Genomic DNA, 13,890 nt, shown 5'->3' with positions numbered 1-13,890 from the left:
TTACGGTATCTAAAAAATACTATTGCTTGAACTATCACATTATATCTACTTGCCTCTTGTCCAACCAAACCCCAAGACCCTTCTATTTGGTGAATAAAGAGTATCATTTACCAGCTTAATGAAAAGTATAAACCAGCAGATCTGTCTTCTCCCTTTTGAACCAATCTTCTTTAAAACATGGTAATAAATAACATGTTTAGATTTCAAAGACTATCCCTGTTAGGCAGCAGGCAAAACACAAAAGAAATTCCATTTACTAAGAAGAGTTGAAAATAAGATTTATGTCTAAAAACTAAGACTAAAGACAAATTATTTATGGACCTTGAGCCATCTTAAGGGTATTTTTAATACTGATTTGTCCTTTTATGTAATAATATAATATACAGCATTTTAGTAAAAAGATTTACCCTGAAGAGCATATATTCTTTTTGTGTGTGTGTGTGACCGGTAAGGGGATTGCAACCCTTAGCTTGATGTCGTCAGCACCGCGCTCAGCCAGTGAGCACACTGGCTATCCCCATATAGGATCCGAACCCGTGGCGGGAGTGCCCGCTGCGCTCCCAGCGCCACACTCTCCCAAGTGCACCACGGGGTCGGACCCAAAGAGCATATATTCTAATTCTACTCTGTTAAATTTATCATGAAATCTTTCAATAATAAGTCTTTCAATAAAGCTACAAAAAAATAAAATAAAAAGTATCCCAGAACTCTCTACCTGCATTTAACAATTATCAGTTTGCTATGTTTGCTTCAGGTATCATTCCTTCTTTACTTTTTTCCTTTCTCCCTCTCTCCCCTGCTCACTTCCTTCCTTCATTCCTTTCAATCCTTAATTTTCTTTTTAATTAAAGATACAGCTACATTTCAAGCCTTTGTGTATCATTTGCTGATCTCATTCTCTTATCTCTCTCCCTATCTAGAAGTTTGTGTGCATTAGTCCTGTCCATGTTTTAATTCTTGCTATATACATGCATGTATTCACAAATAATATACAACATTGTTTCCTGAGTTTATACACTTTACATAAATGACACCATATATTTTGCATAATTCTGCAAATTGTTACTTTTATTAAATGCCACAGTTTTAAAATTTAGTCACTTTGATACATACAGATCTAAGTTGTTTTAGCCCTGAATAATATTTTATTGTATAAATTTTACCCAATTTATTTCTCTCTTTCTCCTATTGATTAGTGTTTTTTTGCTCACACTTTTTTTTGCAACTGCTACCCTATGAATAAAAGTAAAATTTGTGCTTATTTTCTGATAGCCTTTTATGACATTGGCATAAATTTCAGGCTTCTTTCTCTCGTAATTTTCTCCCTCCCCTCTTCTCTCCTCCTCCTCCTCCTTCTCTCAACTTAAAATGACTTACATATCCTAATGACTAAAACCTTCTGTACTGAGAACAGTCAAGATTATCCTTCAGTAAGATCACTATTTTGATGAAGGATTTGGAAGCTATGCTATATGAGGAAAAGCTGAAGGTCCCAAAGAGATTTAGCTTTGAGAGGAGATTATAAAGAGAATTTCTATTTGTATAAACTTCTATTTGTACAATTTGTACTGTGTATATATATCTGTTATTTCACTGATATTTGGGAATGACAAGTATTGCTACCCTTCTCCTAGAGATAAGGAAACCTATGTTCCCTGGGCTCTGTCACTTGTTCAAGGTCACAGAACCAATAAAAATGAAGCTATGGTTAGAACTCAAACTCTTCCAACCTTGAATTTGCTGCCTTATTACTGTATTGTACCATTTTCTGAGACTGCTATAACAAACATCACAAACTGGGTAACTTAAAACATCAGAAATTTATTCCCTTACAGTTCTGGAGGCCAGAAGTCCAAAATCAAGTTGCCACTCTCCTCCAGAAGATTCTAAGGTATTAATCCTTCCTTGCTTATGTCAGCTTCTGGTGCCTCCATAAATTCTTTGGCTTATTGCTGCATAACTAAAATCTTTGTCTCTGTCTTCACATGGCTCTCTCCTCTTTTCTCTTTGTCTTTCCTCTGTGCATCTCTTATAAGGACACTTGTCACTGGCTTCTGTGTCTCTGCTCTGTGTGTCATTAGATAATCCAGAATTATCTTATCTTGATCCTTAATTACATCTGTGAAGACCGTTTTTCCAAATCAGGTCACATTCACAGGTTCACAGGATTAGGAAGTGGACATATATTTTGGGAGCCACCGTTTAAACCATTACAGCCACTCACACAAGGCATTCATTGAGTATTTGAAGGATAGCATATGAAAGATGGAACACTGAGTAGAAGGTAGAAAGAAAACACATACTGCTTATTATTTTCTTTATTAATTTAGCAAGTGCTTAATGAGCACCTACAATATTCTAAGAATTTTGCAAGTGCAGGAAATTCTGTGATGAGAAAAACACACACAAAACAAAACAAAATAGTGAAGCTCCAAGATTAGTAATAAAGATAGATATTAAATGCATCATAAATTAATTAAAGTTGTGATCTGGCTGTGATGAAGCCCATTCTAATAAAGTTTTCTACCCAATGGTTAAGTAAATTAACTAAAAAATTGAATAATATCTTACAAAATATGTTTCTAACTTCCTCATTTTTACCTACTTCTCAGTTTTCTCTTATGTGTTAAAAATACCACAGAACAAATTCCTAAACAAGTAGGAATTTGCCTTCTAAGGTCACTTTTAATGTCATGTTACAAAATTCACACTTAAACTTCAATGTTCATAAATTAGCTCTATTTTTGATGAATTATATTTCTCAAAAGGCATAACATTTACCATGTTATATTATTGGTATTGAAATGTGAGAGGTTGGTTAAAGTAGACAAAATCACAGCAAGATAAGAAAAATAAGTTCTAGTGACCTAGAGAAGTGCAAGGTATCTGTAATAACAATTGTGTGTTATATGTTCTCAGTTGGCTAGGAGATGAACTCAAAGAAATGATAAATTTTTGTAATGATAGATATGCTAATAACCATGACTTGATCATCACATACTGTATACATGTATTGAAATATAACTCTGTACCCCCTAAATATGTACCATCAATACTTGTCACATAATCAATCAATCAATAAATAAAAATGCTAATCTGTAGAAAGTGCAAGGAAACTTCAAAATGTTCTGTCAGTTCATTTGTGGATAAGGTAGCAAGAGTAGCCTTATCATAAGGTAGTAGATCCATCATGCCAAAAAACCCCAATGACTTTATTTAGTATTTTAACCTCATGTTAAATAGGTAGTAGGAATGCATGTAAAAATAACAATAATTTCCAGAAATCAGTGGTTTTACTAAAAAGAGCATGAAGTTTGGAGTCTGACATACCTGAAGTTAAATTTTCAAGCTTTATCACCCTGTCTGAGACAGCCTTCTCTTACTTTAAAATTTTGAGAATTATTTTTTAATAATGAGCACTTCAGTTTATTGTAAGGATTTTTTAAATCATTAAGCCTAACGATCTTAATATATAACAGTTGCTCAAAACTGTTAACAATCTCTCTAATGATATATTGACCCAATTAAATAGTCTTTTCCAAAAGGATGAATACCCCATATTCTAGAATAACATACCAAAATGGCTACTCAGAATCTCTATTTGGGTGTTCAATAGGCATCTCAAAATTAACAAGATCAAAACAGAAATCTTGATTCAACTCCAGTCCCATATCTACCCCACCACTACACTGCTTCTCCTTTTAAATGTTCTCTTTCTCATGGTCAATGATACCTAGATGATCACACCGTGAATCTAAAAGGCAAAATTGATTCCTCTATTTTGTCACCTCCCACATTTCCGCCTGAAAGATCTAGTGGCTATACTTCCCACATATAACTTAAATCTGACCGTGTCCATTGAACACTGGTCACCTTGATCTCTCCCGTCTTCTCTCACTTGAAATATTATAAGAGCCTCCTAATCTGTTTCCTAGTTTCCATCATTGGTATTCACATGGCTCATTTTCCACATGCTAGTCAGGACAAACTTGCAAAAATGTAAACTAAATCATATCACTCCGCTGATTAAATCTTTCCAATGGTTTTTCATTGCAAACAGAATAAAATCTAAACTCACTGTACTTTACCCTACAATATACTGCTTGATTTGGTCTCTGCCATTCACCACACTCCAACCAAACAGACTTTCTTTGCCAAGCTCATTCTCTCATCAGGGCCTTTTTATATTCTACTTAAATTCTACATATTCCTTGCCCTAGTTTTCCAAAAGTCTAATCCTTTGTAATAATTCATGTCTCAGCTCAAATGTTAGCTCCTGAAAAAAGACCTTCACTAGCTATCCCACGTATAGCAGCTCTCTCTCTCTTTCTACCCCAGCCACTTCTGATCCTATATGACAGTGTTATTATTACCAAACTTATGACCAATATGCCCCATTTAATTATTTGAATATGTGCTTATATCTGCTCTCTCTACTGAAAGGCAATCCTCATGAGAGAAATCATATTTTTTACTTCCCACAGCACCTGTTATCTACTGCCAGACACATAACAAACACTCACTAATGATTAATACTTCAAAATAGCATATGATAAGAATAAAACAACAAATATGTGAATATTGTGAGAAAATGCTCAAATGTTCATAAATATATTTAAGTGTTACAATTGAAATAGAGAAAATTGAGATAATTACTTTAAAGTTCTAAAACAGTGGAATAAATCTTAGTGTTTTGAAGTATTGACTTAATAACCTTATTTTCTTTTTAAAATCATCTTTGCTATACATTGAGAAATAGTACAAAATCTAATTACTACTAATAAAGATATGATATTAAGCAGTAATAATGCAATTATTACAATTTGGTTTATAAAAGAAGAAATATAAGAAAAATAACATTCTCTAATAAAATTTTAACTCACATAAACATTTAAAGATCCAAACAACCATGCAGTAGGCTGATTCATTTGAACAGTATAGAGTAATTCCAGCATTAAAATATTAAGAATACTCATTGACATTAATGAAGGTCATACAATTTCCTTCTTCAAGTTAATATAATAATTTTTGAAGTTTATAGCTCAAGGAAAAATTATATGGAGGCTTGAAAACTGTTCAAGTAAGTCATGAATAGCAAAGGGATACTCTACTCTTTGAAAATTTATCAGTGTGCAATGAATATTATGATGATTTGATTTGTGCAGTCTTGTATCTGTGATTACTCTAAATGTTGCCTATTAATTCTTAGCATGATATTAAATATACTGAAGAAAGACTGGTTAATATCCATTGGGATTTCCATAAGAAATAAATGTCTTTTTCATTTGGCTAGTCAAGTGGGAAAATAACACAAAGTCAATACTAATTTATATAACACACTGTGCTGTTTCCAAAGTCTCAAGAATATGCATTTTTCCAGATAGTAATAATCCCTTCCACTTTATACTTGGCAAATCACAGCACATACATTATCTCATTTGAGCCTCAAAACAATCATGTAAGTTAGGCAGAGCAGTGTATTATTATTTCATTTCTCCAAATTGGAAAAAAGAAAGCTGAGGATCAAAAAGTTAATTTTTCTAAACGACTTGGCTAGAAAATGAACAAACCTACTATAGCCTAGGATTCAAATTTCTTTCCCAGCATCCTTTTCATTGTACCAACCAGTTCTGTTAATTTTCTGAAAGGTAGGATATGCAAATTAAAGAACAGTGCCCTGAGCTCCTGCTGTCCAAGGAAGCATTATGGCATCCATGTTTCCCTGCAATAGCAGATCTAGTTCTGACTCCAAGGAGGAAGTGACTCTTCTAAACACAAGGTGCTGAAAACCCTTATTCCATCAGCACAGTGAAAAAAAGAATGCTAATACTGCAAAGAGAATGCAGCTGCCCATAAACACACAGCTCTTAGAATAGAAGGGCAGAGAGTAGCTGGAATCTTCTGTCAGAAAACAGTTTCCAGAAAATATGGAAGTGAAGCACAGTTTTGCCAAAATCAATACATAAAGATCCAGTACCTAAAGATTACATATGCGTTGGGGGTGGACAGGAAAACACTAGAGTCCTGTATTAAGGAACCTGAAGCTTGCTCAGGCAGATTTGGGCAGAGTAAACTTGAGATAGAAAGATCAGAACCCAGATTGAAGCATATCACATTGTTGAAACAATATTACAAGTCTTATGTGAGGGGAATCTGGAAAGTGATATCAGAATATATGTTATGCGTGTTTTATTTTTATTTATTTATTTATTTTTAAAAGATGGCTGGTAAGGGGATCTGAATTCTTGACTTAGTGTTGTCAGCACCACACTCACCCAGTGAGCAAACCGGCCATCCCTATATGGGATCCAAACCCATGGCCTTGGTGTTATCAGCACTGCATTCTCCCGAGTGAGCCACAGGCCGGCCCCTGTTATGCATGTTTTAGATCTTACTTGACTATACCATAAATTGTATATAATCCTGCTATAGTGTATGGACTCAGTTACTCTAAACAAATAAATTTGCTACCTTCTTTAAATTCCAATATGAAGAGCCTTCTGTGGATACAATATGAAGATACCTGGAGAACATAATTCCTATTAGAGTCAAAAGTCTAGAACCCAGATTTAATTACATTAGTCAGTTAACCCACCTATACCGTTCTGAATGAGGTTTCTTTCTGTCTGTCTTAGGCTAACTGTTTCTCTCCACCAATATTCATTGCTTCCCTCAAAGCCAAGATTGTATATGACTATATTCCTCCAGCCTCCCAAAACTGCTTCCTCCCCAATTCCTCCTGGGACTAAGAGTGATAATAATTTGGCTGCTACTAAGCCCTAGATTATTGAAATATCCTTTGTGGTTGTTATACACCCACACCTTTATAATTACTATATATTATTATATTTATGATTATAAATAAATCATCCTAGAATTCACCTATTTTAAGTGTGCCATCTGTTACTATTGGGACACTAACAGATATAGCCCTACATTGTATAAGGCCTTTTGTTACCCAGTCCTCATCACAACCATAACAGGTAGGAACTAATATTTCCCACTTAAACCAATAAAACTCAAGCTCATGGAATTTAAATAATAAATATAATGTCATACAGACAGTAAAAGGTAACACCAGAATTTTGGTTTCTAATAGTCTGAGTCAAATCTCTTATATTTCCACTATACTGTTTTGACTCCATATATTTTCACATATATATGCCTTATTTTTTACAAAGTGCTATTGTCATAAAGTAACTGAAGGTTTGAGTGTAAAAGATAGTGGAAACAATCCATCTTAAACCATTTATGAATAAGTAAGGTGAGAAAACTAGAAAAAGTGAAGCAATTTGTTCAAATTCACAAGTGTATCGAATGCTAGCTAAACATCCCCCACACACTTTAAATAAAAATATATGTAATATTAAATGACCGACTGATACAAAGAGGCGAAGTAACTCACCAAAAGTGACATACATAAAGGTAGAGAACATGTTTCTTATCATTCCCAATCATTATAAAGGTTGTAGGGCAGAGTAGGTGCCCATAACTCTGCATAACAAAGAGGAAATAAATCAATTTTTGTTAGTTGAATATATCCATTAGTTGATTTCTCTGATCATTTTTTAGATTTTATTAGAAATAACAAAAGAAGGTAATGATAATTTGAGCAACATAGTTAACATTTTGAAATTCTATAATTCTTTTTTATTACCCTCACATAATATTTAGAGAATCACTATCTGATCAAGTGAGAAAGAATTGTGATAATTAAGGTAGTTTTGAGTAAACCTTACTACTGGCTTTAAAATGTAAAATAAAAAAGGGGAATCTAAAACATGACTAACTTCATAGTAAATATTAAACACTAATAAAATCAGAGGAAAAAACACAAGAATTTCTGATAAAACTGTTATAATTTGAAATGCCTTTGGAAGTTTTAACCAATACAATTAATCAGAAATAGAACTTAAGGAGTAAAAGTCTAAATATGAAGAAATAAAAGTATCAGTTTTCTGAATATGTTTGTATAGCTAGGAAATTCAAAAGAATCAATAGAAATACTACTAAAATTAACAAGAAAATTTAATAAGGTGGCTGGAAACAAAATAAACATATGAAATGACATAGCTTTTCTATATACCAGTCTTAAATAATTGGAAGTATAATTAAATACACACACACATATGCATACACATACACTACATTTATATACATACACACACGTACATACTAGTATTCAAATATTAGGCAATTAGTAAGAAAGTGGGTAAGATATATATGGGATCTATAAGAAATAAACTATGAATTTTTTGAAAACCATAAAAGAATATTTGAATAAATTAAAATTCATCCATTATTTCTGGATAAAAATACAAAACATATAATGTAAAATTCTTACTAAACTACTCTAACTTGTAATACAATTTAAATAAAACCTTTAAACAGATCTTATCTTAATTAGAACAAAAATACTTCTAAAGTTTGTGAACAGACAACTAGAGATTAAACAATTTTTTCTAATTTTAGAATAATGCCAGAAGATGTGTTTGAGAGATTAAAACATTACTAAAAGGTATTATAATTCAATGTTTAGTGTCCGTAAAATAGACAGGTCAAGTAGACAGAATAAATTGTCCCAAAATAGAAATTAGCCTATAAAAGGGAATATGTGGTAAAGAAAATATGGAAAACAATGAGGGAAGAATTGATTAATTAACCAATGATCTTGAACAAAATGGTCAGCTAATAGAAAAATATGAACTAAGATCCTTTCTTTGTACCATATGGCAAAGTACATTATAATTAATTAAATATTAAAACATAATATAAGTATAAAATATCAAGCCATAAAAAAACCAAAAACACGATTAAAACTTTCTAAGTTTAAAAGCATTGAAAGAAACCATGAAGGATACAATTAATATATGGGCAACATGAAAATTTAAAACTGAATATTAATAGTATCACAAATATTATTAAAAGATAAACTGGAGAAATATTTGCAATGAAATAAGGTTTAATGACTAACACAGTTTACGCAAGCAATCAAAGAAAAAAACAAAACAGATAAATGAGTAAAGAATATGAGAGATAATACATGAAAAAGGAATTTCATGTAATAAATGTATTTAAAAAGCTGATTGTCAAGAGTAATAAAAGACATTTTAAGTAAAATTAAAATCATTTTTTTAACAAATAGATTGTGAAGATTTTTAGAAGTTAATACATTTACACATTTGTGAAGAAAGGAAGTCTCATCTATTGATGGGAATTGTATACATACAATATTTATTGGAAGGAATTTGAAAATATGTATTGGTATACATATTTCATTTTTGTTAATCCATAACAATGACATAATCTGAGACATAAATATTTATGTACTAAATTCTTCCACATTCCATTAGAGCAAAAACAGAGTTAAATTGAATATATAATATGATAATAACTATGTACAACTAGATAGGAAAATAGTAGGAAGTTTTGTAAAAGGTAATTAATAGATTCTTCTGTGAATCAAAATGTCTATAATAATTTGCATTTCCCTAATGATGCTGAAAATCATCGCATGTTTTTATCTTCCATCAGTACATATTCTTTGGCAAAGTGTCTAAACATTTTTCTCATTTTTTACTAAGTTATTTGTTTTTCTATTACTGATGTATTAATGTTCTTTATATATTCTGGGTAATAGGCAACTATTGAGGTACCATTATACATCTATTAGAATAGCTGTAATAAAAAGGACTGACTGTACCACATTAGGAAGATGTGGAGGAACTGGAATTCTTATATGCTGCTGTTGGTAAGATAGTAAAACTACTTTGGAAAATAGTTTGACAGTTTCTTAAAATAATTACCATGTTTTCCAGCCATACCACTCCTAGTATTTACCTAAGAGAAAGAAAAGTATATTTCTGTAAAAAGACTTGAACACAAATGTTCATAGCAATTTTACTTATAATAACCAAAAACTGGAAACAACTCAAATGTCCATCAATGGATGAATAGATAAACAAATTGTGTAAGTCCATACAATAGAACACTACTTAGCAATAAACAGGAATGAACTACTTACTGATACATGCAACAAAGTAGATGAATCTCAAAACAGTTGTGCAGATTGAAAGAGGCTAGATAAAAAGCATGCAAATTCTACGATTCAATTTATATAAAATTCTAGAAAATGCAAGATCATCTGTAATATCAGAAAGCAGATGGGGACTGTGGAGCTTAGATGGGAAGGATGAGGAAGAGTAGAAAATAGGTCATGAGATTACTTTAGGAAATGAAAGATACGTTCATTATCTTGATCATGTTGATGCATTCACAAGTGTATACATATGTCAAAACTTATCAAAATGTACATTTTACATATGTAAAGTTTATTTTATGTAATTTATGCCACAAAACTACTAAAAATTTAGAATGACCATGTTTACTTTTAACATTTAAATTATATTCTTTATTCTGTGTAACATTATATATGTGCCCAGATTCTTACCTTGTAGCAGTAACATATGAGGTAAAGTTTCCCTTAAAGGAAAGGATCATAGAGCGAAGTCCTATGTGGGCCATTTAGGCAGAGGACATACCCAGAAATCTCTCCATGGAATTTCGGCACAGGAAGGAAAATGGAGTAGCAATAGGGAGGAGGCATAGCAAAGATCAGAGAACAAAGAAATAAAAACATGAGTTAGCTTAAGAAAACGGGTTTGGAACGCCCAAGAGCACGCGAAGGCTGAGGTCTGTAGTCCAAGGTCTAAGAAATTCTCCCATGCTGGTCACCTACCAGGGAGAGTCTAGAGTGTCTCATTAGACTTTTGGGGAGAGCCTAGCATATCTTATTAGACTGGGTAAGAAAAGTGACACATCTATTCTGAGCCAGGTAATGAATTCATTGATTAAATAAAGAAGAGACCTCTCAGTGGTGCCCATTCAAAGGAAGAAAAGTCCCCATAGTTGGCTATAATGTATTCATATTATGTAAAAATGACTTTGCTAAGGAAGTTGAATTGTGACTAGAAAGAAAGACATGTGAACACTTTTTTTTCTACTATGTGTATAAAATAATTGCTCTTTGAAACAGTGAAATCTCAATTTAATGATAAAATGATAATGCTTAGGGATTAAGATGTTCTTGTTAATTGAATTTTTTATTTATGCAATCATTGATGACAATCATAGAATTTCACAGCTGGGAAAGGGCCTCAGAGATCATTTAGTCCAATCTCATTTTATAGATTTGGTAACAGAGGACCAAGAGGTTAAGTAAATGGCCCAAGGTGGCAGTCAATTAGTGGCAGAACTGGGATTATTTAAGAGAAATTTAACTAGGACATACTTTTTGTTTCAATCCTTGTGATTGAAAATCTCTGCTCAAAATGTCCTCATCTACTTAAATGTTTTAATATAAAAATACAGGAACTCAACCTACAAGGAGGTTGTGCCCCCAATTTCTTCTTTTACTGATTCATTTAACTAATATTTATGGAATACCTACTATGTTCTAGACACTGATTAAGTTCTGGGAATAAAGAAATAAAATGTACAGAGAGATCATAGTCTAAGTTATTGACAGAAAGTAAATGTGATAAATGCTATGACAGTAAGTACAGGGGCTTGGAAACTACACCAAGGGGTTTCTACTGGCATAAAAAAAGGTTGTGACAAGTACTGCAATAATATAAACAATATTATTAATTAGGGACACACATGCACACACACACACACACAGGGTAAATTTAGAATAGCAGTTACCTCTAGGACCGAAAGAAGGGAAGCATTTGCAGAAGCCAATTCAATTATATTGATAATTATTTCTTAAACAGGATGGGCATGTATATGCTCATCATATTATTGTTTAGTAGTTATGTAGACTTTAGTTTATAGGATATATTAAATAAAGAAAAAGTTTTTTTAGCAGCTGAGATGTAAAGAGTTAGAAGGAGAATGAGTGAAAACTTCTGTCTCTCTCCTTGGTGAAAGGAAGAAAGGAGCTTTCACATGAGCTCAAGGGGTACAAGAGGTAAAGAAGGGAAATATTTTAACTTATCTGGTAACCAAGATGAAATAGAATGAAAATTAAAGGGAGAGGACTACATCAATAAATATAATTATAAAAATTGGAGAGTGATGAAGTGTGCTTGGGAATGGTTGCAAGTACTTTTTTTCTGTTGGATGAAACATTATATATATATATGAAAAAGAGCTCATTGTGAGAAATATTCGGAGGAAAAAAAGGCATTTGGGGGAGCTCCCCTTGATGTCCATGGTTCTCAGCGAAAATAAGAGTTATGTACCTTATTTGTTGAGAGTAAAGGCAAGAGCTGGTAGGGGCAGGGGACAGGAAAGTGGAAAGAGTGGGGATAGGGCAGAAATGTTCTTAGAAGCTAAAAGGGAATGAAAAAGTGTGAAACAGGCTTTGATGGATAGAAATTACCATCAAAGTATATCTGAAGAGTAACAGTGAATCCGAAGTTGATTATATTGCCAGCCTTGTGACTTTTTTTTAGCAATGATAAGCAGGCTGGCAGCAGAAATAAAGAGCTCAGGATGCTTAGAATAACACAAAGTATGCTGTGGAATTGACTGAAGGAGGAAGGAAACATAGGTGTTGGGACATGTCATACATTGGACTGGGGTGTGAGAAATGGAGTTCCAATCAGGCAAACAAAAGAGTGGAAAGGATGAAGCCACTTCGACCTTAATCTAAACCCACCAGGACAGAACACATGTGGAGATTATGTTTAGGATGCATAGGTAGATTAATTGTGAGAATAACTACAAAGTTGAAAAGGAAAGGAGTGTAGGAGGTAGTGTAAGCCTTGAACAATGTACAAAGAATGTGATAAACTAAATTTGGATTCAGACAAAAGTCAAAAAGGGGTTTGTAAGAGCAGGTGTTAGATCTCAGCAGGAAGGCAGAGCACAGCTATAATCTGGTTGATGGCCCAGGAAATTTAGGAAGAAAGAAAAAAAAGTCACTATTCAGAAACAGGTCTGCAGATGGAAAATAAGGGCCCAATTAGTAGGTGGGTGTTTAGAAACAACCTTTTGGTACGTCTAGAAAGGAGTAGGAAAGGAGACAGACTAAAAGGAAGTGAATTATTAATTAGCTGTTTTCTGGGAACTGGATCCCCCAGGAATCTACATCTGGATCCACATCTCAGAGTCTCTAGCTGGAAGAGTAGCTAAGGTTAAATGTCTTCAGATTAGTGTTCTAAGCTGTTCAGCAGTTGTTTCATAAATCATGATGGTCTCAGAAGCTGGACTACAAAGTACACTATAACATTTCAACATGTACTGGATGTGTATCAGTTTCATGAGAGGAGCAAGAGAGTAAGAGAACTGAGGTAGGTACTGTGAGAAAGAGCACAGTAGAAATGGTTTAGTAGAAAAAGTCTAGGAAACTGGTAGAATTTGGAGCCAGCAGCCAATGAGATTCTCTAGTATGGCAGTTGTCGCCAGGTTCTCTTAGTTCATATCTCCACCCAGACTGTACTGAATGATCTATAGTCACCTGTATTTCTTCTTACAGATGGACTTCAAGACCACATACATCACAATGTCAGATCATGGGTTAGTATTTTCGAAGATTTCTGTTATTCTTAGGAAATGACATTCCCCCAAACATATGAGCACCGGTGTTTTCAAAACTGCTGTAGTATATAAAAGTGCCACAAAATAAAAATAAAATAAAATAAACACCTGACTCTGAAAAGTTCAATCGATTTTACCTACTGGCCACACTTAACAGAAAACTGACAAGCCAGAGTTGCTAACAGTGAAATTGTGGAATGTGGTCAAACATTTGGGAAGGTTAAGAGAGAGAGAGAGAGAGAGAGAGAGAATAACTTGTGAAAAATGAACAAAACAAGCCTAAGTAAATATAGAATAATATTCATATAAAATAGAGAGGTTAAAGTACATTTTCACTTAATT

This window comes from Cynocephalus volans, chromosome 5, assembly GCF_027409185.1.
Source record: "Cynocephalus volans isolate mCynVol1 chromosome 5, mCynVol1.pri, whole genome shotgun sequence".
NCBI classification, from domain to species: domain Eukaryota; kingdom Metazoa; phylum Chordata; class Mammalia; order Dermoptera; family Cynocephalidae; genus Cynocephalus; species Cynocephalus volans.
Note: the sequence above shows the minus strand (reverse complement) of the source record.